At 61.0% G+C, this 27,991-nt stretch overlaps 1 long non-coding RNA gene across 1 annotated transcript in view; it reads left to right on the top strand.

Moving 5' to 3' along the window:
* The window catches only part of LOC140398288 (uncharacterized), an 18,314-nt gene extending 240 nt beyond the window's left edge, over window positions 1–18,074 (top strand). Inside the window, exon 2 of the long non-coding RNA XR_011937452.1 lies at window positions 12,370–18,074. This is a non-coding gene — a long non-coding RNA (uncharacterized lncRNA). The remainder of the gene's footprint in view (window positions 1–12,369) is intronic.
* The last annotated feature ends 9,917 nt before the right edge of the window (window positions 18,075–27,991 follow it).

Genomic DNA, 27,991 nt, shown 5'->3' with positions numbered 1-27,991 from the left:
TCTCCACACACCCCACCCCCCCCTCTCCACTCCCCCACCCCCCCCTCTCCACTCCCCCACCCCCCCCCTCTCCACTCCCCACCCCCCCACTCCCCACCCCCCCTCCACTCCCCCACCCCCCCCCTCTCCACCCCCCTCACCCCCACCCCCCCCCTCTCCACTCCCCCACCCCCCCCTCTCCACTCCCCACCCCCCCCTCCCACTCCCCCACCCCCCCTCTCCACTCCCCCACCCCCCCCCACTCCCCCACCCCCCCTCTCCACTCCCCCACCCCCCCCTCTCCACTCCCCCACCCCCCCCTCTCCACTCCCCCACCCCCCCCTCTCCACTCCCCCACCCCCCCCCTCTCCCACTCCCCCACCCCCCCCCTCTCCACTCCCCCACCCCCCCCTCTCCACTCCCCCCCACCCCCCCCTCTCCACTCCCCCACCCCCCCCTCTCCACTCCCCCACCCCCCCCTCTCCACTCCCCCACCCCCCCCTCTCCACTCCCCCACCCCCCCCTCTCCACTCCCCCACCCCCCCCTCTCCACTCCCCCACCCCCCCCCCTCTCCACTCCCCCACCCCCCCCTCTCCACTCCCCCACCCCCCCCTCTCCACTCCCCCACCCCCCCCTCTCCACTCCCCCACCCCCCCCTCTCCACTCCCCCACCCCCCCCTCTCCACTCCCCCCACCCCCCCCTCTCCACTCCCCCACCCCCCCCTCTCCACTCCCCCACCCCCCCCTCTCCACTCCCCCACCCCCCCCTCTCCACTCCCCCACCCCCCCCTCTCCACTCCCCCACCCCCCCCCTCTCCACTCCCCCACCCCCCCCTCTCCACTCCCCCACCCCCCCCTCTCCACTCCCCCACCCCCCCCCTCTCCACTCCCCCACCCCCCCCCTCTCCACTCCCCCACCCCCCCCTCTCCACTCCCCCACCCCCCCCCTCTCCACTCCCCCACCCCCCCCCCTCTCCACTCCCCCACCCCCCCCTCTCCACTCCCCACCCCCCCCTCTCCACTCCCCCACCCCCCCTCTCCACTCCCCCACCCCCCCCTCTCCACTCCCCCACCCCCCCCTCTCCACTCCCCCACCCCCCCCTCTCCACTCCCCCACCCCCCCCTCTCCACTCCCCCACCCCCCCCTCTCCACTCCCCCACCCCCCCCCTCTCCACTCCCCCACCCCCCCCTCTCCACTCCCCCACCCCCCCCCTCTCCCCCCCCCCCCCTCCCCCCCCCCCCCTCCACTCCCCCACCCCCCCCTCTCCACTCCCCCACCCCCCCCTCTCCACTCCCCCACCCCCCCCTCTCCACTCCCCCCCCCCCCCCCTCCACACCCCCCCCCCCTCCACTCCCCCACCCCCCCTCTCCACTCCCCCACCCCCCCCTCTCCACTCCCCACCCCCCCCTCTCCACTCCCCCACCCCCCCCCTCTCCACTCCCCCACCCCCCCCTCTCCACTCCCCACCCCCCCCTCTCCACTCCCCCACCCCCCCCTCTCCACTCCCCACCCCCCCCCTCTCCACTCCCCCACCCCCCCCTCTCCACTCCCCCACCCCCCCTCTCCACTCCCCCCCCCCTCCACTCCCCCACCCCTCCACTCCCCCACCCCCCCCTCTCCACTCCCCCACCCCCCCCCTCTCCACTCCCCCCCACTCCCCCCCCCTCTCCACTCCCCCACCCCCCCCCACCACCCCCCCCCCCCTCTCCACTCCCCACCCCCCCTCTCCACTCCCCCACCCCCCCCTCTCCACTCCCCCCCCCCCCTCCCCACCCCCTCCACTCCCCACCCCCCCCTCTCCACTCCCCACCCCCCCTCTCCACTCCCCCACCCCCCCTCTCCTCTCCCCACCCCCCCCTCTCCACTCCCCCCCACCCCCCCCTCTCCACTCCCCACCCCCCCTCTCCACTCCCCCACCCCCCCCTCTCCACTCCCCCACCCCCCCCCTCTCCACTCCCCCCACCCCCCCCTCTCCACTCCCCCACCCCCCCCTCTCCACTCCCCCACCCCCCCTCTCCACTCCCCCACCCCCCCCCTCTCCACTCCCCCACCCCCCCCTCTCCACTCCCCACCCCCCCTCTCCACTCCCCACCCCCCCCTCTCCACTCCCCCACCCCCCCCCTCTCCACTCCCCCACCCCCCCTCTCCACTCCCCCACCCCCCCCCCTCTCCACTCCCCCACCCCCCCCTCTCCACTCCCCCACCCCCCCCTCTCCACTCCCCACCCCCCCCTCTCCACTCCCCACCCCCCTCTCACTCCCCACCCCCCCCTCTCCACTCCCCCACCCCCCCCCTCTCCACTCCCCCACCCCCCCCCTCTCCACTCCCCCACCCCCCCCTCTCCACTCCCCCACCCCCCCTCTCCACTCCCCCACCCCCCCCCTCTCCACTCCCCCACCCCCCCCCCTCCCCACCCCCCCCCCCCACTCCCCCACCCCCCCCTCTCCACTCCCCCACCCCCCCCCCTCTCCACTCCCCCACCCCCCCCTCTCCACTCCCCCACCCCCCCTCTCCACTCCCCCACCCCCCCCTCTCCACTCCCCACCCCCCCCTCTCCACTCCCCCACCCCCCCCCTCTCCACTCCCCCACCCCCCCCCTCTCCACTCCCCCACCCCCCCCTCTCCACTCCCCCCCCCCCTCCACTCCCCCCCCCCCCCTCTCCACTCCCCCACCCCCCCCCTCTCCACTCCCCCACCCCCCCCCTCTCCACTCCCCCACCCCCCCCTCTCCACTCCCCCACCCCCCCCCACTCCACTCCCCCACCCCCTCCCCACTCCCCACCCCCCCCCTCTCCACTCCCCCACCCCCCCCTCTCCACTCCCCCACCCCCCCCCTCTCCACTCCCCCACCCCCCCCCTCTCCACTCCCCCACCCCCCCCCTCTCCACTCCCCCACCCCCCCCTCTCCACTCCCCCACCCCCCCCCTCTCCACTCCCCCACCCCCCCCCCTCTCCACTCCCCCACCCCCCCCCCCTCTCCACTCCCCCACCCCCCCCCCTCTCCACTCCCCCACCCCCCCCTCTCCACTCCCCCACCCCCCCCTCTCCACTCCCCCCACCCCCCCCTCTCCACTCCCCCACCCCCCCCCCTCTCCACTCCCCCACCCCCCCCTCTCCCCACCCCTCCCCTCCCCCACCCCCCCCCTCTCCACTCCCCCACCCCCCCCCCCTCTCCACTCCCCCACCCCCCCCCTCTCCACTCCCCACCCCCCCCCCTCTCCACTCCCCCACCCCCCCCTCTCCACTCCCCCACCCCCCCCCCTCTCCACTCCCCCCCCCCCCTCTCCACTCCCCCACCCCCCCCTCTCCACCTCCCCCACCCCCCCCTCTCCACTCCCCCACCCCCCCCTCTCCACTCCCCCACCCCCCCCCCTCTCCACTCCCCCACCCCCCCCTCTCCACTCCCCCACCCCCCCCTCTCCACTCCCCCCACCCCCCCCCCCTCCACTCCCCCACCCCCCCCCCTCCACTCCCCCACCCCCCCCTCTCCACTCCCCCACCCCCCCCCTCTCCACTCCCCCACCCCCCCCTCTCCACTCCCCACCCCCCCCCCCCTCCCCCACCCCCCCCCTCTCCACTCCCCCACCCCCCCCCTCTCCACTCCCCCACCCCCCCCCTCTCCACTCCCCCACCCCCCCCCTCTCCACTCCCCCACCCCCCCCCTCTCCACTCCCCCACCCCCCCCTCTCCACTCCCCCACCCCCCCCCTCTCCACTCCCCCCCCCCTCTCCACTCCCCACCCCCCCTCCCACTCCCCCCCCCACCCCCCCCCCTCTCCACTCCCCCACCCCCCCCCCCTCTCCACTCCCCCACCCCCCCCCTCTCCACTCCCCCACCCCCCCCCTCTCCACTCCCCCACCCCCCCTCCACTCCCCCCCCCCCCTCTCCACTCCCCCACCCCCCCCTCTCCACTCCCCCACCCCCCCCTCTCCACTCCCCCACCCCCCCCCTCTCCACTCCCCCACCCCCCCCCTCTCCACTCCCCCACCCCCCCCCCCTCTCCACTCCCCCACCCCCCCCTCTCCACTCCCCCACCCCCCCCCTCTCCACTCCCCCACCCCCCCCCCTCTCCACTCCCCCACCCCCCCCCTCTCCACTCCCCCACCCCCCCCCCCTCCACTCCCCCACCCCCCCCCTCTCCACTCCCCCACCCCCCCCCTCTCCACTCCCCCACCCCCCCCCTCTCCACTCCCCCACCCCCCCCCCCTCTCCACTCCCCACCCCCCCCCCTCTCCACTCCCCCACCCCCCCCCCTCTCCACTCCCCCACCCCCCCCCTCTCCACTCCCCCCCCCCTCTCCACTCCCCCCCCCCCCTCCACTCCCCACCCCCCCCTCTCCACTCCCCCACCCCCCCCTCTCCACTCCCCACCCCCCCTCTCCACTCCCCCACCCCCCCCTCTCCACTCCCCCACCCCCCCCCTCTCCACTCCCCCACCCCCCCCCTCCACTCCCCACCCCCCCCCTCCACTCCCCCACCCCCCCCCTCTCCACTCCCCCCACCCCCCCCCTCTCCCTCCACCCCCCCCCCACCCCACCCCCCCCTCTCCACTCCCCCACCCCCCCCCTCTCCACTCCCCCACCCCCCCCCTCTCCACTCCCCCACCCCCCCCCCCTCTCCACTCCCCCCCCCCCCCACTCCCCCACCCCCCCCCTCTCCACTCCCCCACCCCCCCCCTCTCCACTCCCCACCCCCCCCCTCTCCACTCCCCCCCCCCCCCTCTCCACTCCCCCACCCCCCCCTCTCCACTCCCCCACCCCCCCCTCTCCACTCCCCCACCCCCCCCTCTCCACTCCCACCCCCCCTCTCCACTCCCCACCCCCCCTCTCCACTCCCCCACCCCCCCCCCTCTCCACTCCCCCACCCCCCCCCCCTCTCCACTCCCCCACCCCCCCCTCTCCACTCCCCCACCCCCCCCCTCTCCACTCCCCACCCCCCCCCTCTCCACTCCCCCCCCCTCTCCACTCCCCCACCCCCCCCTCTCCACTCCCCCACCCCCCCCCCTCTCCACTCCCCCACCCCCCCCCTCTCCACTCCCCCCACCCCCCCCCTCTCCACTCCCCCACCCCCCCCCTCTCCACTCCCCCCACCCCCCCCCTCTCCACTCCCCCACCCCCCCTCTCTCTCCACTCCCCCCCACTCCCCCCCCCTCTCCACTCCCCCACCCCCCCCTCTCCACTCCCCCACCCCCCCCTCTCACTCCCCCCCCCCCCTCTCACTCCCCCCCCCACCCCCCCCCCTCCACTCCCCCCACCCCCCCCTCTCCACTCCCCCACCCCCCCCCCTCTCCACTCCCCCACCCCCCCCTCTCCACTCCCCCACCCCACCCTCTCACTCCCCCCACCCCCCCCCTCTCCACTCCCCCACCCCCCCCCCTCTCCACTCCCCCACCCCCCCCCTCTCCACTCCCCCACCCCCCCCCTCTCCACTCCCCCACCCCCCCCCTCTCCACTCCCCCCACCCCCCCCTCTCCACTCCCCCCCACCCCCCCTCTCCACTCCCCCCACCCCCCCCTCTCCACTCCCCCCCCCCCCCTCTCCACTCCCCACCCCCCCCTCTCCACTCCCCCCCCCCCCCTCTCCACTCCCCCCCCCTCTCCACTCCCCCCCCCTCCTCTCCCCCACCCCCCTCCCTCCCCACCCCCCCTCTCCACTCCCCCCCCCCCCTCTCCACTCCCCCACCCCCCCCTCTCCACTCCCCCACCCCCCCCCTCTCCACTCCCCCCCCCTCTCCACTCCCCCACCCCCCCCCTCTCCACTCCCCCCCCCCACCCCCCCCCCCACTCCCCCACCCCCCCCCCTCTCCACTCCCCCCCCCCCCCCTCTCCACTCCCCCACCCCCCCCCTCTCCACTCCCCCACCCCCCCCTCTCCTCCCCACCCCCCCCCTCTCTCCCACCCCCCCCTCACTCCCCCCCCTCCACTCCCCCACCCCCCCCCTCCACTCCCCACCCCCCCCTCACTCCCCACCCCCCCTCACTCCCCCCCCCCCCTCTCCACTCCCCCCCCCCCCCCCTCTCTCCCCACCCCCCCCTCCACTCCCCCACCCCCCCCCTCTCCACTCCCCCACCCCCCTCCTCCACTCTCCACTCCCCCACTCCCCCCACCCTCTCCACTCCCCCACCCCCCACCCTCTCCACTCCCCACCCCCCCACCCTCTCCACTCCCCCACCCCCCCACCCTCTCCCACCCCCCCCACCCTCTCCACTCCCCCCACCCCCCCACCCTCCACTCCCCACCCCCCACCTCTCCACTCCCCCACCTCCTCTCTCCCCCCCCCCCTCCCTCTCCTCTCTCCCCACCCCCCTCTCTCCTCTCCCCACCTCCCCCTCTCCACTCCCCCTCCTCCACCTCCCACCCCCTCCCCCCCTCCACTCCCCAGCCCCCCCCCACTGATCCCCCAGCCCCCCCATCACACCCGCAACTCCCCCACCACCTCCCGCACCCCCACCCTCACTCTCCCCCGCCCCCCCTCCCCGCCCCCGCCTCTGCTCGCCCGCCCCCGCCCTCTGCTCGCCCGCCCCCGCCCTCTGCTCGCCCGCCCCCGCCCTCTGCTCGCCCGCCCCCGCCCTCTGCTCGCCCGCCCCCGCCCTCTGCTCGCCCGCCCCCGCCCTCTGCTCGCCTCCCTCTGCTCGCCCCGCCCCCGCCCTCTGCTCGCCCGCCCCCGCCCTCTGCTCGCCCCGCCCCCGCCTCTGCTCGCCCGCCCCCGCCCTCTGCTCGCCCGCCTCTGCTCGCCCGCCTCCGCTCGCCCGCCTCCGCTCGCCCGCCCCCGCCCTCTGCTCGCCCGCCCCGCCCTCTGCTCGCCCGCCCCCGCCCTCTGCTCGCCCGCCCCCGCCCTCTGCTCGCCCGCCCCGCCCTCTGCTCGCCCGCCCCCGCCCTCTGCTCGCCCGCCCCCCGCCCTCTGCTCGCCCGCCCCCGCCCTCTGCTCGCCCGCCCCCGCCCTCTGCTCGCCCGCCCCCGCCCTCTGCTCGCCCGCCCCCGCCCTCTGCTCGCCCGCCCCCGCCCTCTGCTCGCCCGCCCCGCCCTCTGCTCGCCCGCCCCCGCCCTCTGCTCGCCCGCCCCCGCCCTCTGCTCGCCCGCCCCCGCCCTCTGCTCGCCCGCCCCCGCCCTCTGCTCGCCCGCCCCCGCCCTCTGCTCGCCCGCCCCCGCCCTCTGCTCGCCCCGCCCCGCCCTCTGCTCGCCCGCCCCCGCCCTCTGCTCGCCCGCCCCCGCCTCTGCTCGCCCGCCCCCGCCCTCTGCTCGCCCGCCCCGCCCTCTGCTCGCCCGCCCCCGCCCTCTGCTCGCCCGCCCTCTGCTCGCCCGCCTCTGCTCGCCCGCCCCGCCCTCTGCTCGCCGCCCCCGCCCTCTGCTCGCCCGCCCTCTGCTCGCCCGCCCCCGCCCTCTGCTCGCCCGCCCCCGCCTCTGCTCGCCCGCCCCCGCCCTCTGCTCGCCCGCCCCCGCCCTCTGCTCGCCCGCCCCCGCCCTCTGCTCGCCCGCCCCCGCCCTCTGCTCGCCCGCCCCCGCCCTCTGCTCGCCCGCCCCCGCCCTCTGCTCGCCCGCCCCCGCCCTCTGCTCGCCCGCCCCCGCCCTCTGCTCGCCCGCCCCCGCCCTCTGCTCGCCCGCCCCCGCCCTCTGCTCGCCCGCCCCCGCCCTCTGCTCGCCCGCCCTCTGCTCGCCCGCCCCCTGCTCGCCCGCCCCTGCTCGCCCGCCCCCTGCTCGCCCGCCCCCTGCTAGCCCGCCCCCTGCTCGCCCGCCCCCTGCTCGCCCGCCCCTGCTCGCCGCCCCTGCTCGCCCGCCCCCTGCTCGCCCGCCCCCTGCTCGCCCGCCCCCTGCTCGCCCGCCCCCTGCTCGCCCGCCCCCTGCTCGCCCGCCCCCTGCTCGCCCGCCCCCTGCTCGCCCGCCCCCTGCTCGCCCGCCCCCTGCTCGCCCGCCCCCTGCTCGCCCGCCCCTGCTCGCCCGCCCCTGCTCGCCCGCCCCCTGCTCGCCCGCCCCCGCCCTCTGCTCGCCCGCCCCCGCCCTCTGCTCGCCCGCCCCCGCCCTCTGCTCGCCCGCCCCGCCCTCTGCTCGCCCGCCCCCGCCCTCTGCTCGCCCGCCCCCGCCCTCTGCTCGCCCGCCCCCGCCCTCTGCTCGCCCGCCCCCGCCCTCTGCTCGCCCGCCCCCGCCCTCTGCTCGCCCGCCCCCGCCCTCTGCTCGCCCGCCCTCTGCTCGCCCGCCCCCGCCCTCTGCTCGCCCGCCCCTGCTCGCCCGCCCCCTCTGCTCGCCCGCCCCCGCCCTCTGCTCGCCCGCCCCCGCCCTCTGCTCGCCCGCCCCCGCCCTCTGCTCGCCCGCCCCCGCCCTCTGCTCGCCCGCCCCCGCCCTCTGCTCGCCCGCCCCCGCCCTCTGCTCGCCCGCCCCCCGCCCTCTGCTCGCCCGCCCCCGCCCTCTGCTCGCCCGCCCCCGCCCTCTGCTCGCCCGCCCCCGCCCTCTGCTCGCCCGCCCCCGCCCTCTGCTCGCCCGCCCCCGCCCTCTGCTCGCCCGCCCCCGCCCTCTGCTCGCCCGCCCTCTCGCCTGCCCCGCCCTCTGCTCGCCCGCCCCCGCCCTCTGCTCGCCCGCCCCCGCCCTCTGCTCGCCCGCCCCCGCCCTCTGCTCGCCCGCCCTCGCCCTCTGCTCGCCCGCCCCCGCCCTCTGCTCGCCCGCCCCCGCCCTCTGCTCGCCCGCCTCTGCTCGCCCGCCCCCGCCCTCTGCTCGCCCGCCCCCGCCCTCTGCTCGCCCGCCCCCGCCCTCTGCTCGCCCGCCCCCGCCCTCTGCTCGCCCGCCCCCCGGCCTCTGCTCGCCCGCCCCCGCCCTCTGCTCGCCCGCCCCCGCCCTCTGCTCGCCCGCCCCGCCCTCTGCTCGCCCGCCCCGCCTCTGCTCGCCCGCCCTCTGCTCGCCCGCCCCCGCCCTCTGCTCGCCCGCCCCCGCCCTCTGCACGCCCGCCCCGCCCTCTGCTCGCCCGCCCCCGCCCTCTGCTCGCCCGCCCCCGCCCTCTGCTCGCCCGCCCCCGCCCTCTGCTCGCCCGCCCCCGCCCTCTGCTCGCCCGCCCCCGCCCTCTGCTCGCCCGCCCCCGCCCTCTGCTCGCCCGCCCTCTGCTCGCCCGCCCCCGCCCTCTGCTCGCCCGCCCTCTGCTCGCCCGCCCCCGCCCTCTGCTCGCCCGCCCTCTGCTCGCCCGCCCCGCCCTCTGCTCGCCCGCCCCCGCCCTCTGCTCGCCCGCCCCCGCCCTCTGCTCGCCCGCCCCCGCCTCTGCTCGCCCGCCCCCGCCCTCTGCTCGCCCGCGCCCTGCCCCGCCCTCTGCTCGCCCGCCCCCGCCCTCTGCTCGCCCGCCCCCGCCCTCTGCTCGCCCGCCCCCGCCCTCTGCTCGCCCGCCCCCGCCCTCTGCTCGCCCGCCCCCGCCCTCTGCTCGCCCGCCCCCGCCCTCTGCTCGCCCGCCCCCGCCCTCTGCTCGCCCGCCCCCGCCCTCTGCTCGCCCGCCCCCGCCCTCTGCTCGCCCGCCCCCGCCCTCTGCTCGCCCGCCCCCGCCCTCTGCTCGCCCGCCCCCGCCCTCTGCTCGCCCGCCCCCGCCCTCTGCTCGCCCGCCCCCGCCCTCTGCTCGCCCGCCCCCGCCCTCTGCTCGCCCGCCCCCGCCCTCTGCTCGCCCGCCCCCGCCCTCTGCTCGCCCGCCCCCGCCCTCTGCTCGCCCGCCCCCCGCCCTCTGCTCGCCCGCCCCCGCCCTCTGCTCGCCCGCCCCCGCCCTCTGCTCGCCCGCCCCCGCCCTCTGCTCGCCCGCCCCCGCCCTCTGCTCGCCCGCCCCGCCCTCTGCTCGCCCGCCCCCGCCCTCTGCTCGCCCGCCCCCGCCCTCTGCTCGCCCGCCCCCGCCCTCTGCTCGCCCGCCCCCGCCCTCTGCTCGCCCGCCCCCTGCTCGCCCGCCCCCTGCTCGCCCGCCCTCTGCTCGCCCGCCCTCTGCTCGCCCGCCCTCTGCTCGCCCGCCTCTGCTCGCCCGCCCTCTGCTCGCCCGCCCTCTGCTCGCCCGCCCTCTGCTCGCCCGCCCTCTGCTCGCCCGCCCTCTGCTCGCCCGCCCTCTGCTCGCCCGCCCTCTGCTCGCCCGCCCTCTGCTCGCCCGCCCTCTGCTCGCCCGCCCTCTGCTCGCCCGCCCCCGCCCTCTGCTCGCCCGCCCCCGCCCTCTGCTCGCCCGCCCCCGCCCTCTGCTCGCCCGCCCCCGCCCTCTGCTCGCCCGCCTCTGCTCGCCCGCCCCCGCCCTCTGCTCGCCCGCCCCCGCCCTCTGCTCGCCCGCCCCCCGCCCTCTGCTCGCCCGCCCCCGCCCTCTGCTCGCCCGCCCCCGCCCTCTGCTCGCCCGCCCCCCGCCCTCTGCTCGCCCGCCCCCGCCCTCTGCTCGCCCGCCCCCGCCCTCTGCTCGCCCGCCCCCGCCCTCTGCTCGCCCGCCCCCGCCCTCTGCTCGCCCGCCCCCGCCCTCTGCTCGCCCGCCCCCGCCCTCTGCTCGCCCGCCCCCGCCTCTGCTCGCCCGCCCCCGCCCTCTGCTCGCCCCGCCCCGCCCTCTGCTCGCCCGCCCCCGCCCTCTGCTCGCCCGCCCCCGCCCTCTGCTCGCCCGCCCCGCCCTCTGCTCGCCCGCCCCCGCCCACTGCTCCCCCCGCCCCCTGCTCGCCCGCCCCCCTGCTCGCCGCCCGCCCCCTGCTCGCCCGCCCCCTGCTCGCCCGCCCCCTGCTCGCCCGCCCCCTGCTCGCCCGCCCCCTGCTCGCCCGCCCCCTGCTCGCCCGCCCCCTGCTCGCCCGCCCCCTGCTCGCCCGCCCCCCCGCCCCCTGCTCCCCCGCCCCCTGCTCGCCCGCCCCCCGCCCCCTGCTCGCCCGCCCCCCCGCCCCCTGCTCGCCCGCCCTCTGCTCGCCCCGCCCCCCCGCCCTCTGCTCGCCCGCCCCCCCCGCCCTCTGCTCGCCCGCCCCCCCGCCCTCTGCTCGCCCGCCCCCCCGCCCTCTGCTCGCCCGCCCCCCCGCCCTCTGCTCGCCCGCCCCCCCGCCCTCTGCTCGCCCGCCCCCCCGCCCTCTGCTCGCCCGCCCCCCGCCCTCTGCTCGCCCGCCCCCCCGCCCTCTGCTCGCCCGCCCCCCCGCCGTCTGCTCGCCCGCCCCCCGCCGTCTGCTCGCCCGCCCCCCCGCCGTCTGCTCGCCCGCCCCCCCGCCGTCTGCTCGCCCGCCCCCCCCGCCGTCTGCTCGCCCGCCCCCCCGCCGTCTGCTCGCCCGCCCCCCCGCCGTCTGCTCGCCCGCCCCCCCGCCGTCTGCTCGCCCGCCCCCCCGCCGTCTGCTCGCCCGCCCCCCCGCCGTCTGCTCGCCCGCCCCCCCGCCGTCTGCTCGCCCGCCCCCCCGCCGTCTGCTCGCCCGCCCCCCCGCCGTCTGCTCGCCCGCCCGCCCGCCGTCTGCTCGCCCGCCCCCCCGCCGTCTGCTCGCCCGCCCCCCGCCGTCTGCTCGCCCGCCCCCCCGCCGTCTGCTCGCCCGCCCCCCCGCCGTCTGCTCGCCCGCCCCCCCGCCGTCTGCTCGCCCGCCCCCCCGCCGTCTGCTCGCCCGCCCCCCCGCCGTCTGCTCGCCCGCCCCCCCGCCGTCTGCTCGCCCGCCCCCCCCGCCGTCTGCTCGCCCGCCCCCCCCGCCGACTGCTCGCCCGCCCCCCCCCGCCGTCTGCTCGCCCGCCCCCCCCGCCGTCTGCTCGCCCGCCCCCCCGCCGTCTGCTCGCCCGCCCCCCCCGCCGTCTGCTCGCCCGCCCCCCCCGCCGTCTGCTCGCCCGCCCCCCCGCCGTCTGCTCGCCCGCCCCCCCGCCGTCTGCTCGCCCGCCCCCCCCGCCGTCTGCTCGCCCGCCCCCCCCGCCGTCTGCTCGCCCGCCCCCCCCCCGCCGTCTGCTCGCCCGCCCCCCCCCCCTGCCGTTTGCTCGCCCGCCCCCCCCCCGCCGTCTGCTCGCCCGCCCCCCCCCGCCGTCTGCTCGCCCGCCCCCCCCCCGCCGTCTGCTCGCCCGCCCCCCCCCGCCGTCTGCTCGCCCGCCCCCCCCGCCGTCTGCTCGCCCGCCGTCTGCTCGCCCGCCCCCCCGCCTTCTGCTCGCCCGCCGTCTGCTCGCCCGCCCCCCCGCCGTCTGCTCGCCCGCCCCCCCCGCCTCCTGCTCGCCCCCCCCCCCCCCCGCCGCCTTCCCCCTCCACCTTCCCCCCTCCGTCAGCCCATGTCCCTCCCTCCCCCCTGCCCCTCCCCCTCCCTATCTCCCCTCCCTCTCTCGCCTACCTCCTCCCCCCTGTCTCCCGGACACCTTCTTCTCCCCCCCTGCCTCGTCCCATCCCAACTGGGCCGTGAATTTTTCCTTTTTGTCCTGATCATCAATTCACCTGAAAAGACATGTTATCCGTTTATGCTGATTGCTTTGTTTTTGTAACTCCAGGTTGGTTCCTTGATGCCACGACCGAGAGCGGAATGGAATTCTGGCACAATTCTACTGGGAAGCTATCACAGCAAGAATCCTTCCTCATCACAAGCAGCAGGATTTGAGATGAGCTGCATTAATGACTGGCCATTCTGGGTTATAGCTTTGTTATTTACTATCTCGATGGGGAATGGCGATGTGATGCTGAACACTGACCTCTGAACTGCACCTCATAAGACCTGCAACATCCATCTACCTGCCCCATCAACTATCATTTCCACCTGCCCCCCCACCCTCTGCCATTCTGAGTTACTGTTCAAACACAATGCCACATTGCTGCTTAAAGTTCGCAGAACTGTGACTCTTGAGAGATCTGGTGACTAACCCAAAGGCAGGAAGTGTCTATGTTTAGTGTAAGGAGATTCCAGCCAGGTTATGGCATATGTTCAAATTTGAACCTGGCAGCCATGTCGAGCCTCCTGTGATTAGATATCATGATCAAGGGGCCCTTGCTGGGGAAGAATGTGTTTAACTTCATGGCTATTTGATCTCTGTGAATTCTCTTTTAAAAATAACTTAAATTTTCCCAATGACGAACAGTGTGAGCTTTTCGTCATAAAAATTCTTACCCGCCCAGATATTGCTGTTCTGCATCTCTGCTTATGAATGCGCGTCTAATGGCCTTCTGTTTTCACCTCAGAATTAGACTCCATTGCATCTGAAGTTGAACTTTCCCTTGTATTTAGTTGCCAGTCTTGCTCACTTGGTGACTTCTATATCATGACTCCGCTTTCTTTTTGATCTAACGGCTAATCTAGCGTCTGATTGCTACTCTGGATTCAGAACCACCGGGTATTCAAGAATGTGCCAGGAGGAGAATGAACCTATGCAGTCCCATAACAGACCCGGCACTGAGCTTACTGTTGGTATTACCCACCCTCCACTCCATTAACTGCCTGCGACCCCCACTGAGATTAAGCTAAAAAAACACCTGCACTCAAGCAGGGCAAAACCAGAGTGAGAGTGCAAAACCAGAGTGAAGCCACCAGCCAGTTACTGTCAGGGCTGCCCTGTGACTCTTGCCCATTTTGTTCTCTTTCGGGTGTGACTGAGCTGCCTGCAGAATTTTCTATGGATTGTCTCTGAATTGACTGTGGAGATTGTGCACCAAGACATTAGGCCATGGATTTGTCTTTTGGACATTGCCTGTCATCTGAGCCATGAAAGGCCGAGCACAATGCTGTGAACATTGAGGATAAGTTAACACTGGGAACAAGAGTACTGGTCAGCTGGGTAGGGTATGTACAATAGGTAAACAATGGGTGCTTTCTTTATGCCAGCTGTCAAAGGGGCCTATGGCAGGCCTTGGGAGTGTGAAACAGAGGGAAGTGGTTATTTTTTCATTTTCCTCTGAATCCGACCAAGATGGCAGGTGAATACCAGTGAAGGTTTTCTGAATCCATGAGGGAATTGGATGCCTCTCCATGGAGTTTTGCTATTGATTTCTTGCATCCACGATCAAAGCAACAGCAGCAAAAAACATATTTAGCATAATACAATGAAAGCTGTAGGCTCCAGCTTCTGCTGCCAGATTGAGCAGTTCAGGATTCCTGCTGTGGGCAGTGAGCACCATCTTGTTCCATCCTAGGTCATGGTGATCCCATTGGATCCCAGCCACAGTTACATAATGCAAATCCCTGATCCACAGCAGCAAAAAAGCTTTGTCAATCACATGGAGACTAATTTTTTTTCTTTAAGTATTATGATGTAATTGCCCCAAAGTTTTTAGACAGCATGATAAGTTTCTTACATATGAGGGCAGAGCAACAGACATCAGATTACAATCAGTGGCCTCTTCAGCCAGTGTCTTTCTCACCAATATCAGCCCCTAATGAGCTTGATATGTGTTGCTTCCAAGCCCTGTTAGATTAGCAATAGAAGCACTGGGCTGGAGTAGAATTTTGGGCTGTTTGTACATAGTGCATTGTCAGTAGAATAGAGTGCTATCTTTATCCCCCTAATTTTTAGTTTCAAAGTTGCATTTTTGTTTTAAGTTTGAATTTTTCATTTAGATAAAAGTTTGGGCTGTGCAATACTATAACGTGAAAAATGTGTCACGACAAGTTTTTAAAAGAAAAACAGAACAACAAAATCACCAATGTCTTCCATTTGGAGATGTATAGTTCCACGCCACTTTAGTGCTTCAGTAGCAGCTGTAGTGCCAAACCTTAGAGGCAGTGCATGAGGTTAGCGGAGCTTGCCATGAGCGGTTTAACCGAAAATATTTTTTTTAACAGGGCGCAGCTGAATGAACGAACCAGGGTTCAGGTTTATCCAGCAAACTGGCTTGAGGAATGTCAGGATGGAAACCAGAGTCTCATTATTGTGCTTTTGGTCTCCTGTCTCTTCTGTTGAGTTTAGTGATCACAGTGAATCCTGATGCTTGGGATTGCCAGCCACTAGCTTAGATTTGAGGGAAGGCAGTGATTCTTTATACAGAGCTTCAGAAAACCTATTGATGTGGTCTGCCTCAACAGCCGGAGCAGACGAGCATCCAACTTTGTGTTCCATGAACTAAATAGATCATAACGGTCATCTGAACAATTACCAGCAGTTTCTGAGAACCATTATCCATAGCCTTTGAGCTAGTGGACCATCTTTATAGAACATTGGGCTGGTGGTTGAGGGGAACCTCAGCTCCACATCATTCTCTGTTGTGCAGATTGTATCTAGTACTTGTATGTAAGACAGTGAGACCCACCTGCCTGTAGAGTTTATATAACAGCACCCAGTGGTACTTGTATTTATGCTGTAGCTGTACTGTCAATGTGGAATGGTTTCTGTCTTCATTGAGACTGCAATTACAGTGTAAACACAACTTGACTCTAGACTTGGTGAGACTCCCCGGGATGATGGAGGATCTTTGCTTCAGAGTAAACTTGTGCCCATCTTGCTTAACACAAGTTTGGCATTGACTGAAGCTGAGACCTCGGGCCCTAACAATGATCTTGCCGTGTTAATGCAGCCCTAATGAGGCAGCAGATCAACTCTTTATACTTAACGCCATCTGAAAGTAGTGCCTGGACTGGTCATTGGTGGGATGCATTCTAATTCTATAATACCAGGACAGGAGCCACCAACTAGGTACACTGTTGACGGACTGTCATAGGCATGATTTACTTATCCTGTAGTTCTGTGATTCCTTTGCAGCAAGGACTGGGGTTTATTTCCATTCAGTGAACATCATGGGACCTTCGGGGATGCTTTTGTTTTTTGCTGATACTCAATCTCTTGGTACTCAAAATCTGTCTTGCAACATCCCTCATGCTAGTTGAGACTGACTCACAGAGATCAGATTGTAGTATAACTGTCACTGTTCATTTTTTTTAAAGTAGATAGCGCTTTGCAAAATAATTCAGCTTTGGGGAAGATTATTAAATACCTCCTGGGTTTCACCTGCGAATGAAACTCTTAGCACAAATTGTAGTCACATTAAAATGCAAATAAAGCCATATGATTTTAGAGTATGTGCCATTAGTAGCAATAACTGTTGTACATGTGTTTGTGATGCTGTACCAATGTAAGGGAGGAGGGGCTTGGAGAGAAGTGGTTGAAAAATGACCGAACTGACCTCAACCTAGTTATTCTGGAACAAGCTGACTTGTAGTGTTAGAAACCTTCAAACTAGAGGCACTGGAATTGCTCTGTTCCTGGCTGTGGTTAGACTAGCCAGCAATACTTTTAACATCGAGGGGTAGTGCTTGGACAGTTCTGGTGGCCACCATCTAAGCTCCTTGAGGAAGCCGGAAACAGCACTGCAGGACCCGTGCACATTGGAAAGTGGGCAGGAGAAGAAACTGCGAACAGGACAATACCCAAAACAGGCCCATCACAGGAATTTCAAATCTGAGCACAGCACACTTTCCGTGGACTGCAAGCGCTCATTTTTAGTGGGCCAGGTATTCATCTGAGCTACTGAGGGTCTACTATCCATCAATATATCAGGTTTGGGGCTCGCTGCTGTGCAAATTTGGGTGCCAGCTGCAGGAATTCAACTGGAGAGTGTCAGCAGAACTTCGAACTGACCACAATAATCCAGGGCAAAGGAGACTTGAGTTTTTAATTATGCATGTTCAAAAATGTATTATATACAGTAGCTAGGTCTGTAATGAAATCAGTCCAATGTTTAATTATGCATTAACAGACACTGAGCAATAGGAATTAAAATATACTGCAGATGTATCATCCTTTCATTATCGTTCAGCTGGCAAAGCTGATTTGCTGTAAAGACATGGAGAGAATGAGGCAATGTGCTGTACAGCGGGGAGAACAGTGACTGTAAGGAGCCTGAGACAGGAGAGGGAAGGCTGGTGTTTCCATAGAGAATCTGGACAATTTTTACTCTGCTGCTGGCTTGCGGTAGGATGTGTTTTGATTTTGTTTTTCTCTCCGCCCATCCCACCCCCCATTTTAACTCTAGTCAGGCCACTGGCATCTCCGGGGAAGCCATGATCAGGCCTCGGTCACAGTTGAACTTGTATCTGTCCTGGGAGTGTTAGATGAGATCAGGTGTGTTTCTATAAATAGGAAATGTTCCACAGGTAGGGGCTAACTCATATACACCCTATGACAAGATTGAAAACTGGCAAACAAAAGTCAGGCATCGGTCATCTGTTGTGGAGTTTTGCCTGATTTCCTCAGTGAGGTCTGTATTCACTCCATTTCCCTGCTGTGGATGGTGGGGTTTAGTCTCTCGTTTGCCCCATTTCCAAGAATTGTTGGTGGGGTCTTCCAACACATTGAGGTATAAGCTGTGGTATATTTTTACCCCTTCCTCATGACCTTGTAGCCTTTGAAGGAGTGAGATGATAAAGAATCAGCAGAAACATGTAGGAGGACAAGTTACACAGCTTACTCGGCTCCTGCAGGTTTGGTATTTGGGCACATGACTACTCTTGTGTAACCCTCTTTCTCTGCATTGCTGCAAGGGAGTAGATCTATCCCTGTTGAATGGACTAGCCCTTTTCTCTCATCCAATCCTTAATGACAGGATCTGCCTGGGAGTGATTTGGGGAAGTTGAGAGGGAGCTTTACTCTTCATCTAACCTCTGCTGTATCTGTCCTGGGCGTGTTAGATGTGATCAGTTAAAATGTCCTCCCTAGCAGTAGCATCTTCCCTTTTCAGTTCCATATGTACACTGGCCAGATTTGTGACTTGTGTGCTTTCAAACGTACGTTGGTTTACACTGAATTGATCAATTCTAAAATCTGAATAGGAAACTTTATTAATAGGCAATCTGTTCCTTGATTTATTTGCTTGAATGAGGCGTCAGCCACAGAGTAGGGCTAGGTACCTGTTGTCTCACATGCTCCCCTCCCAGTGCTAACTATCTGTACTGACTGATTCAAGTTGGAACAGGTCATGCCCTTCGGTTGCAGCACAATGCCTCAAATCTCTGTTCATTAAGCCAGCGCTGTGCTGGGTTTATAATCTGTCTAAATTTGTTATTTGAATTTTTTTATGGAATTACAGTGCTAAATGTTTTCTAGATGCATGAGGCAGCTTGCATTAAACTATGCATTTCAGAGAGAAGGGATGAGAATTGCATGAATCATTCACTACTGTAGAATGATCTCTGGAGCAGTTTGATTGCTCTAACTTCACCTCTGTACAGAACTAACAGCAATAAAAGACCCGTGTGCCAAGGGTGCACCAGTGTTTATTATGTGTATTTTTGTCGGTTTCTTTGTGGAAAATTGTTCCTCGGAGCTGGCCGCAGGAGCAACACCTTCCTCAGAAGCTTAAGTTGTGGAAGATTAGGGCAGCATGTGCAGTGATTAGCACTGCTGCCTACGACGCTGAGGCCCCAGGTTCGATCCTGGCCCCGGGTCACTCTGTGTGGGGTTTGCACATTCTCCCCGTGCCTGCGATGGTTTCACCCCCAAAACCCCTGTTTCCCGTACCAGCCTCCCCGAACAGGCGCTGGAAAGTGGCGACTAGGGGCTTTTCACAGTAACTTAATTTGAAGCCTACTTGTGACAATAAGCGATTTTCATTTCATTTCAAGATGTGCAGGTTAGGAGGATTGGCCATCCTAAATTGCCCCTTAATTCAAAAAAAAGAATTGGGTACTCAAAATTTTTTTTTTTTTTAAAGTTGTGGAAGATTAGTTTTGTTAACAATGCTGCATTACAAACATCCAGTATCAGTATGAAACACTGCTCAGTGGCTTGTACACCTCTGCTAAATCCTACTACTGCTAAAGAACATAAGAAATAGGGGCAGGAGTAGATCATTCAGCACCTCAAGCCTACTCTGCCATTCAATAAAACCGTGGCTGATTTGATGTGACCTTAATTCTGTTCTTCCTGCTTGTCGTGCCCCCCCCCCCCCAATGTATCCCTGGACTCCCTTGTAAAATTGAAATTCTGTCCAATTCAGTGTTGAATATATTCAAAGACCCAGCTTACTGGGGAAGGGAATTTCAAACACTCGTGAGCCTCTGAGAATCATCTGTCTTAAATGACAGACCCCTAATTTTGAAATTGTGCCTCCCCCATTCTAGGTTTCCCCCGGAGAAACATCTTCAACATGAGAAGTCTGCACGTTCTCCCCGTGTCTGTGGGTTTCCTCCGGTTTCCTCCCATAGTCCGAAGATGTGCAGGTTAGGTGGATTGGCCATGCTAAATTGTCCTTCGTGTCCAAAAATAAAGGTTGTGTCCAAAAAAAAGTTAGGTTGGGTTATGGAGATAGGGTGGGAGTGAGGCCTTAAGTGGGTCAGTGCAGACTTGATGGGCCGAATAGTCTCCTTCTGCACTGTATGTTCGAACATGTACCCCGTTAAGCCCCCTCAGACTCTTGTATGTTTCAATAAGTTCACACCTCATTCTTCTAAACAATGAGGATAGGCTCGAACCTTCCTCCTACATCCTCAGCATCCCTTCATCCAAGTGAATCTTTGAACTGGCTTCAATGCAAGTATGTCCTAAAATTAGGTGACCAAAACTGTACTATATGTATGACATCACCAATGCCGTGTAGAGTTGGAAGACTTACTATTATTCTCTATCCCCGTGCAGTAAAGGCCAATGTTCCAATTGTCTTCTTAATTACTCGTCAGTGGCGCAGTAGTTAGCAATGCTACCTCACAGAGCCGAGGACCCGGGTTTGATCCCGACCCCGGGTCACTGTGGAGTTTGCACATTCTCCACTTGCCTGCGTGGGTCTCACCCCCACAACCCAAAAGATGTGCAGAGTAGGTGGATTGGGCCTACTAAATTGCTCCTTAATTGGGAAAAGAAATTTAAATGAATTACTTGCTGTATCTGCATGTAGGTTTTTTGTGATTCATGTACAAGGACCTGCAGGTCCTTCTATTATCCCTCTGTACTAAATCTTTCTGCAGTCTCTGACCATTTAAATAATACTCTACTTGCCAAAGTGGAGAACTTCATATTTTACCATGTAATATTTCATCTGTCAGTTTTTTTCCCCACTGACTTCATCCATCTACATCCCTTTGCAAACATCTTTGGCTTCCTTACTATTTATTTTCCTAACTATCTTTGTATTATCTACAAATTTGCCGACAATACATGCAGTCCCTTCATTCAAGTAATTAATATAGATCATAAATAGTTGAGGCCCCAGCACTTGCTCCACTAATTAACAATTTGACAATCTGAAAATGACTTATTAGCCCAACTCTTGTCCTCTACCCATGCTCATATATCAACCCCATTATCATATTCTCTTATCTTATTGAATACTTTTTGAAAATTTAAATATACTACTTCCACAGGCTCCCCTTTTATCACTGGATAAAAGAAAATTACTGCGGATACTGCAATCTGAAACGAAAGAGAAAATGCTGGAAAATCTCAGCAGATCTGGCAGCATCGGTAGGGAAAGAAAAGAGCTAACGTTTCGAGTCCAATGACTCTTTGTCAAACCCCTTTTTATCAACCATGTTACATCCTCAAATAACTAATGTGTCAAATGGGGAAGCTCAGTGGCGCACTGCTGCCTCACGCCGCAGAAGACCCAGGTGGAGTTTGCACATTCTGTCTGTCTGCGTGGATCTCACCTCCACAAACCCAAAGATGTGCAGCGTAGGTAGATTGGCCATGCTAAATTGTCCCTTAATTGGGGGAAAAAAATGAATTGGGTACTCTAGATCTATTTTAAAATGTGTCAAACACTTTGTCTTTCACAAAATGCTTTTTGAATGTCCTGCTACTATTCTTAATTAATAGATTCTATCATGGTAGATGTTAGGCCAACTGGCCTTATGTTTCCTGTTTTCTGTTACCCTCCTTGAACAGATGGAGTACATTTGCCAATTTGATGGGAACTTTTCCAGAAGCTAGGGAATTTTGGGAGGTTAAAATCAAAGCATCTGCATTATCCCTGCAGACAGTAGGTGGGATTCTCCAATAATGTCCTTACACTGGCGAATCACTTTGGACTTTCCTTAAGAAAGTCCTGCGTGATTCTCCTACCTGCCAGGGGCTGGCAGGGCCCCGGAGTGCTTCTCGCAGCTCTGGCTGTGGATACAGGGCCCTGCACATCCGGTCGGGAGTGTGAACGTGCGCACGGTGGCGGCCGCCCGTGGGACATGGTGGACTCGGACCGCGGAGCGGCACTAAAAATGTAGGGACCCCCCCCCCCCGAGATCGCACGTGCCTGCGGGTCCGTGACGCCCGATCACCCCTGGCTGTCTATGAGGCCCCCCCCCCTGGTGATCGGTCCCCCTACCAGGGCAGCCGCAGCCACCGCGGCCGTTCCCGACAGCCGTTAGATCCACGCCGTCGGGAACTCAGCCAGTTTTCCTCGGAGAATCGCGAAAGGGGGGGCCTCTTGTCAATGGCCCCCTACCCGCACTGCGTAGTTCGTGCGCGAGAGACTCCCGAGCCATTCTCCGAGGACTGGAGAATCGCAGGAGCGGTGTCGGACTGGATTTTGGCGTAAACACCCATTCTCTGCCCCCACTCCAATCACGATTTCAGCGCGGAGGCTCGGAGAATCCAGCCCAGTTTTTTTAAGACCTTAGAATGCAGGCCAGATGTCTTGTCAGTCTGAAGTCCCATTAGTATTCCCATTACATAATCCCTAGTGATAGCTGTTAGCAGTTTTGATAAAGAGTCATCCAGACTCAAAACGTTAGCTCCCTTCTCTCTTCACAGATGCTGTCAGACCTGCTGAGATTGTCCAGTATTTTCTGTTTTGGTTTCAGATTCCAGCATCCGCAGTAATTTGCTCTTACCCTAGTGATAGTAATTGTTTTAAGTTTCTCCCTTTTGCCTCTTGATTTCCAACAATTCTAGGGATGCTTATTGTGTCTTCTACTGTGAAAACAAAATACAAGTGTGTCATTTCCTTGTTTTCCATTAATTCCACAGCCTCTGGGACCAATGCTCACGTCAGCTACTCTTTTCCTTTTTATATCCTTTGTTAAGAACTGTGCTGATGTTACCCACGGAAGTGTCTCAAAATCCCGAAGGATAACTTGAAACACCGGTTCTTAGTGATGTATGTTTGTTTGGAATAATGTGAGGAAACAATGTACACCCCAGTGAGGAACCAGTCCGATCATTGTGTAAACAATTTATTGAATATTTATTGAAGTAAAAGAAAAGATAAAACACACAACAAAAGGCTAATATTCACTATGACACTGAAGTACATGAGTAACAAAATACACTGAAGTTACCTCATGTTCCCAAAATATACCCACATTTCCTGAACTAATTGAGACACCCCCAAGAAACATCTCATTTTAGTAACACTATAAGTCAAATCCAGTTCATAGTTACCTCACAATACCACTTAACCAAGTCTGGGGAAACGTCTTGTTGCACGTTTTAGCCTTAGTTTACTTATTCTTATTCTGTCACCTTTGCTCATGAGTCGCCAGGTATCTTTCTGATACCGCTATGTGGTTCTAGTCCAAGTAATGATTAATAATGCAACACACCGCTTAGTAAGAGTTAAATCAACGCTCATTTATTATATACAGCAATTAATACTTATACAATAATCCTACTTCTAGACTACTACCTACCACTAAAGGCCAATACTTAATGGTCTTTCGAATTGGTTCTGAGCCTGCGGGATTCAAAAGCTGGTACAAGTCGATAGTCAGGAGCGCCTATCTGGTAGCGATCGCTGGAGTAAAACTTACGGTTTCTTGTAGAAGGGTCTCGAAGGTTGCGAGCAGGAAAAGAAGGGTTGAGTTGAACTTGGCCCCTATTCTTATAGTCCCCAGGGGCTTTCCGCCTCTCGGGGCGGACCTCGTACCTGGTTCCAAGTGATTGGACTTGGTCCCAATCACTTGGTTCGATATGCTCCAATACTGGAGCGATTCCTTGATCGAGGGGTGGTCGTTTACCTTTCTTTGAGTTAGCCCCTGCTGGCGCCGAAAGGTCTGGGTCGGCTTTCAATTGTTAATTTGTAGCAATTGTTCCCGGGGATGGCTGATTAAAATGCAGATGGCTGGGTTGTTGTGATGTTGATGGCTGCAGGTATCGGTCTGGACTGACTTCCCCAGAGGCGAAAACACTGTTTTACCTGCAGCTGTCCGTTTGAGTCCTGTTGGCTGATTTTCCCATCAGCCTCTTCCGTTCGCCATTTTAAATCGGGGTTTGGCCATTCTAATCGGGAATCAGCCATTTTACGTGGCTACAGTCTCTTCCTGATTCAGCGAACGCACAAAACAGTCTTGTAGAGAATATCTGCAATCTGCCGTGGCTCTAAATGTTGGATGAAACAGCCTCTGGTGGCTTGGATCACAGATGCAACTGGCCTGTCTGGCTGTTGGATGGAGAACTAGCCTAGGGACTGTTTAGCACAGGGCTAAATCGCTGGCTTTGAAAGCAGACCAAGGTAGACCAGCAGCACGGTTCAATTCCCGTAACAGCCTCCCCGAACAGGCGCCGGAATGTGGTGACTAGGGGCTTTTCACAGTAACTTAATTGAAGCCTACTTGTGACAATAAGCGATTTATTTCATTTAATTCCTTCCAATGAGGGTGCTAGCAGATGTACTGTTCAATCTCTTTGATATTTCTCTCTGTGGATTCTACTGTCTACCTAGCTCAAATTCCTTGTCTTGCAAAGTTATGATGTGTGTAGCCCCACAGATCTCTGGTAAACAATGTTTTTTACATGGTTATTTGCACTTCAATGTCTCTGGACCCCTTCTAATGTTTTTACGGGGAAAATCGCATCTCATTATTACTCTCGGTGCCTGCTGGTGTTGTTACCTTTCTGTTATTTAATTTTCATTTCAAGTTCATTGTTAATCTCATTATCTTTCCACATTCCTTTTATTTAAATGTTTTTGGTATACAAAACAAATATAAATATGAACAAACAGGAGTTAAACAAGAGAATATAAGAAGTAAAACTAAAACTATTTACACATAGATTGGCTTTGACTATTTACATAGATACAACATAGCTTCTTTTTAAAAATTCCTTACAGTGTTTGCAATGGCGATTGTGGACCCCTACGGTTCACTTCCCACCGTCTTTCCCTTTGCTTTTCTTCCCCTTGTGTCTCCTGGTGCCTTTGTTGGGCTTGGATGAGTTCCATGTTCTCCTGACCCCACTTCACCCCCCCCCCCCCCCTTCCCCCTTCCTTACTGTGTTGTGGCTGGGGAAGCATGGTGGCACAGTGGATTAGCACTGCGGCCTCACGGCGCCGAGGTCCCAGGTTCGATCCCGGCTCTGGGGGTTTCTCCCTGTGTTTGCGTGGGTTTCGCCCCCACAACCCAAAGATGTGCAAGCTAGGTGGATTGGCCATGCTAAATTGACACTTAATTGGAAAAAAAATGAATTGGGTACTCTAAAAATAAAAAAATAAAGTGCTGTGGCTACCCCCTCCGGATCTTTGATTTCCTGGTTGTTGCTACAAACAGTTCCTGGAACAACTGAGTAAATGGCTTACACGCTCTGAGGAAGCCTTCTTCCGACCCTCAGATGGCAAATTTGATTTTCTCCTCTCCAGATCCCTTTCCAATTCTTTGTCACCTTAAGCGCGATCGCCAATGGTTCAATCGCTAGGGCGAACAACAGCGGGGATAATAGGCATCCTTGCCTTGTGCCTCTATGCAGATGTAAGTACTTAGAGCTGGTGGTATTTGTCCGTACGTGGGAGCATTGTACAGGAGTTTCACCCAAGCAGTGAACCCTGTTCCAAGCCTGAACCGCTCCACTACCTCTATGAGGTACTTCCATTCGACTCTGTCGAAGGCCTTTACAGCGTTCAGGGAGCTGATTACCTCAGGTGTTCTCTCCCCGGATGGGGTCATGATCACGTTCAGCGGTGCCTGATGTTCAAAGTTAGCTGTCTACCCTTGATAAAGCCCATCTGGTTGTCTGCAATGACCTCTGGTATGCAGTCCTCCAGCCTTTTGGCTAGGATCTTGGCCAGTATTTCTGCTTCGATATTTAGTAGCGAGATGGGTCTGTAGGAACCACACTTTGTTGGCTCTTTGTCTTTTTTAGGTATTAGCGAGATTGAGGCTTGTGCTAGCATGGGCGGCAGTGTACCCCTTGGCAGTGAGACTGTGAGCATCTCCCACAGGTATGGGGCCAGTGCTGTTGTGAATCTTTTGTAGAAGAACGCCTGGAAAATATATGGTCCCGGCACCTTCCCCGCCTGCATGGAGCTAATACTCTCTATGACCTCTCCCAGTTTCCAGGCCCCGTTTTCTGTCCTCCCCCACGACTGGCATAGCCAGTCCATCAAGGAACTGCTTCATCCCCAAGTACCCCAGTTGGGGGCTCCAATGTGTACAGCCCCTGGTAAAAAGTCTCATTTTGTTGACCTTGTCCGGTTACGCTACTAATTTGCCTCTGCTGTCCCTGATCTGTGCTATTTCTCTCGTGGCTGCCTGCTTTCTCAGCTGGTGAGCCAGCAGGCGGCTAGCCTTGTCTCCGCGCTCGCACAGGGTCCCCCGTGCCTGGCAGAATTGGTGCACGGCTTTCCTCGTGGAGAGCAGGTCAAAGTCCATCTGTAGCTTTTTCCTCTCCGCCAGGAGCTCTACCGTCTGGGCCTTGGAATATCGCTGGTCTACTTCCAGTATGGAGCCAACTAGCTATTGTCTGGCCACCCTCTCTTCCCGTGTCCAACCTCCATGGCTGGTGTTGGGCACGGCCCATCTCCAACCTCCATATAATGTGGAGCATAGTCGGAGATTACAATCGTGGAGTATTCCACCCTCACCATTCCTGGAAGCAATAATTTTCCCACGACAAAGAAGTCGATCCGTGAATAGACGTTATGCACTTAGAAGAACTCCTTCTCTCCTGGGTGGATGAACTGCCATGGGTCCACCGCCCCCATCTGCTCCATGAATAGGCTGAGTTCCTTCGCCATGTTGGAAGTCTTTCCCGTTTTGGGGTTCGACCTGTTCGTCCGTGGATCCTGTACACAGTTAAAGACCCCCCCACCCCATGATCAGTCAGTGTGTATCTATGTAAGGGATTTCCGCCATGGCCTTCTTTATACTCCAGTTGGGAATGTACACATTAACAAGGACTACTGGTGCCCCATCCAGGACACCGATGACCATGACGTACCGTCCCCCTGGATCCATAACCGTCTTTGTCAATTTAACTTTCCACATTTCTGATAATTTGTGGAACACTTTATTATCTTTTTATATGAAATGAAATTAAATGAAAATCGCTTATTGTCACAAGTAGGCTTCAAATGAAGTTACTGTGAAAAGCCCCTAGTCGCCACATTCCGGCACCTGTTCGGGGAGGCTGGTACGGGAATTGAACCGTGCTGCTGGCCTGCTTTAAAAGCCAGCGATTTAGCCCTGTGCTAAACCAACCCATATTTCATGCAAGTTTTCACTCATACATCAATTTCTACCTCTTTATTTTCCTAGCCATCCTTTACTAGTTTCTAACATTTTCCAAATCTTCTGGCCTACAACAAATATTCACAACACAACAGTTTTCCTTTGAATTTAATACCATCCTTAGTCATGGATGGTGCATCTTTCTGGTAAATTCCTTCTCAATGAAATATATCTTTGTTGAGAATTATGAAATATGTTCTTAAATGTCTGTCACTACATAGGAACAGGAGTAGGCCATTCAGCCCCTCGAGCCTGTCCCGCCATTCAATGACATCATGGCTGATCTGTGGCCTAACTCCATATATCTGCCTTTGACTCATTTCCTTGAATATCTTTGCTTAATTAAAATCTATCTATCTCAGATTAAAATTAAAAAAAAAAAAAGTTTAGAGTACCCAATTATTTTTTTCCAATGAAGGGGTAATTTAACGTGGCCAATCCACCTACCCTGCACATCTTTGAGTTGTGGGGGCAAGGCCCACGCAAACCCGGGGAGAATGTGCAAATTCCACATGGACAGTGACCCAGAGCCGGGATCGAGCCTGGGACCTCGGCGCTGTGAGGCAGCAGTGCGAACCACTGCATCACCGTGCTGCCATTAAAGGACAATTTAGCTTGGCCAATCCATCTATCCTGCACATCTTTGGCTTGTGGGGGTGAGACCCATGCAGACATGGGGAGAATGTGCAAACTCCACATGGACAGTGACCCGGGGCAGGATCGAACCCGGGTTCTCAGCACCATGAGGCACTGTGCTAATCACAGGGTGGCACGGTGGCACAGTGGTTAGCACTGCTGCGTGGGCTCGATTCCCGGCTTGGGTCACTGTCTATGCGGTGTCTGCGCGGGTTTCCTCCGGGTGCTCCGCGGTTTCCTCCCAATCCAAAGATGTCCAGGTTAGGTGCATTGGCCATGCTAAATTGCCCTTAGTGCCCAAAAAGGTTAGGTGGGGTTACTGGGATAGGGTAGAGGTGTGGGCTTGTTGGGTGCTCTTTCCAAGAACCGGAGCAGACCCGATGGGCTGAATGGCCTCCTTCTGCACTGTAAATTCTATGATTCAGTTACAATCTATATCAAGGATCTGGATGAAGGGACCGAATCTATGGTAACTAATGGCAAAAAGATAAGAAAGTAAGTTGTCAAGAGGATATAGAGTCTACATTGGGATTTATATAAGTAAAGTGAGTGGGCAAAAATTTGGGAGATGGCTTCATCCCGTGACTGCGTGGGTCTCACCCCCACAACCCAATGATGTACAGGTTAGGTGGATTGGCCACGCTAAATTGCCCCTTAATTGGAATTTTATTTTTTTAAATTTGGTAGCTGGAGTACAATGTGGGAAAATGTGAACTTGTCCTCTTTGGTAAAGAAGAATAAAAAAACAGTATATCATTTAAATGGAGTAAGACTGCAGAACTCCATGGGACAGAAGGATCTGAATGGCGAGGTACATGAATCAAAAAAAGTTAGTATGTAAGTGTGATTAAGGCAAATAATAATCTTTATTATTGTCACAAGTAGGCTTACATTAACAATGCAATGAGATTTCTGTGAAAAGCCCCTAGTCGCCACACTCCGGTGCCTGTTCGGGTATACCGAGGGAGAATTCAGAATGTCCAATTCATCTAACAAAACAAGCATGTCTTTCAGGGCTTGTGGGAGGAAACCGGAACACCCGGATGAAACCCATGTAGACACGGGGCAGTCTCCGCACAGACAGTGACCCAAGCCGGGAATCGAACCTGGGACCCCGGCGCTGTCAA

The sequence above is a fragment of the Scyliorhinus torazame genome, chromosome 2 (assembly GCF_047496885.1).
Source record: "Scyliorhinus torazame isolate Kashiwa2021f chromosome 2, sScyTor2.1, whole genome shotgun sequence".
NCBI classification, from domain to species: domain Eukaryota; kingdom Metazoa; phylum Chordata; class Chondrichthyes; order Carcharhiniformes; family Scyliorhinidae; genus Scyliorhinus; species Scyliorhinus torazame.
This window is presented reverse-complemented; position numbering and strand designations above follow the sequence as displayed.